The sequence below is a fragment of the Arachis hypogaea genome, chromosome 4 (genome assembly GCF_003086295.3).
Source record: "Arachis hypogaea cultivar Tifrunner chromosome 4, arahy.Tifrunner.gnm2.J5K5, whole genome shotgun sequence".
Taxonomy (NCBI): Eukaryota; Viridiplantae; Streptophyta; class Magnoliopsida; order Fabales; family Fabaceae; genus Arachis; species Arachis hypogaea.
Window position 1 is genome coordinate 42,749,617 of NC_092039.1, and position 1,895 is coordinate 42,751,511.

At 37.0% G+C, this 1,895-nt stretch overlaps 1 non-coding gene across 1 annotated transcript; it reads left to right on the forward strand.

Annotated features, from left to right (window-relative positions):
* Positions 1 to 695: 695 nt before the first annotated feature.
* LOC112799315 (small nucleolar RNA R71) lies at positions 696 to 803 on the forward strand. The gene has a single exon (XR_003200889.1). It is a non-coding gene; the product is annotated as a small nucleolar RNA R71 (small nucleolar RNA).
* Positions 804 to 1,895: the final 1,092 nt, after the last annotated feature.

Here is a 1,895-nt window from a genome sequence, read left to right on the forward strand (position 1 = left end):
AGTTCAGTAATTTTCTTGCTCAGCTGACCCACTTGTCCTTCCAAATTTCTAATGGAGGACCTTGTTTCAGTCATGAAACTTTGAGTGGTTTTGATTAGATCAGAGACCATGGTTGCTAAGTCAGAGGTATTCTGCTTAGAACTCTCTGTCTGTTGCTGAGAAGATGATGGAAAAGGCTTGCTATTGCTGAACCTGTTTCTTCCACCATTATTGTTATTGAAACCTTGTTGAGGTCTCTATTGATCTTTCCATGAAAAATTTGGATGATTTCTCCATGAAGGATTATAGGTGTTTCCATAGGATTCTCCCATGTAATTCACCTCTTCCATTGAAGGGTTCTCAGGATCATAAGCTTCTTCCTCAGATGAAGCTTCCTTAGTACTGCTTGGTGCATTTTGCATTCCAGACAGACTTTGAGAAATCATATTGACTTGTTGGGTCAATATTTTATTCTGAGCCAAAATGGCATTCAGAGTGTCAATCTCAAGAACTCCTTTCTTCTGACTAGTCCCATTGTTCACAGGATTTCTTTCAGAAGTGTACATGAATTGGTTATTTGCAACCATTTCAATCAGTTCTTGAGCTTCAGTAGGCGTCTTCTTCAGATGAAGAGATCCTCCAGAAGAGCTATCCAAAGACATCTTGGACAGTTCAGAGAGACCATCATAGAAAATACCTATGATGCTCCATTCAGAAAGCATATCAGAAGGACACTTTCTGATTAATTGTTTGTATCTTTCCCAAGCTTCATAGAGGGATTCTCCTTCCTTCTGTCTGAAGGTTTGGACTTCCACTCTAAGCTTACTCAGTTTTTGAGGTGGAAAGAACTTTGCCAAGAAGGCATTGACTAGCTTTTCCCAAGAGTCCAGGCTTTCTTTAGGTTGAGAGTCCAACCATGTCCTAGCTCTGTCTCTTACAGCAAAAGGGAATAGCATAAGTCTGTAGACCTCAGGGTCAACCCCATTAGTCTTGACTGTGTCACAGATTTGCAAGAACTCAGCTAAAAACTGATGAGGATCTTCCAATGGAAGTCCATGGAACTTGCAATTCTGTTGCATTAGAGAAACTAGTTGAGGCTTAAGCTCAAAGTTGTTTACTCTAATGGCAGGGATAGAGATGCTTCTCCCATAGAAATCGGGAGTAGGTGCAGTGAAGTCACCCAGCACCTTCCTTGCATTGTTGGCATTGTTGTTTTCGGCTGCCATGTGTTCTTTTTCTTTGAAGAATTCGGTCAGGTCCTCTAAAGAGAGTTGTGCTTTGGCTTCTCTTAGCTTTCTCTTCAAGGTCCTTTCAGGTTCAGGATCAGCTTCAACAAGAATGCCTTTGTCTTTGCTCCTGCTCATATGAAAGAGAAGAGAACAAGAAAATGTGGAATCCTCTATGTCACAGTATAGAGATTCCTTTAAGTGTCAGAGGAAAAGAAGAGTAGAAGACAGAAGTAGAAAATTCGAACTTATCAAAGGAGATGGAGTTCGAATTTTGCATCAAGGGATAATGTTAGTCCATAAACAGAAGGATGTGAGAAGAATGGAAGTGATTTTCGAAAATTAAGTAAAAAATTTGAAAACATTTTTGAAAAACATTACTTAATTTTCGAAAATGAAAGTGGGAAAGAAATAAAATGATTTTTTGAAAAAGATTTTGAAATTAGAAATCAAGAAGATTTGATTGAAAATTATTTTGAAAAAGATGTGGTTAAGAGAATATGATTAGTTTTAAAAAGATGTGATTGAGAAGATATGATTTGAAAAACATTTTAAAAAGATTTGATTTTGAAGATTAAAACTTGACTAACAAGAAAAGATATGATTCAAACATTAAACCTTTCTCAACAGAAAAGGCAACATACTTGAAATGTTGAATCAAATCATTAATTGATAGTAAGTATTTTTGAA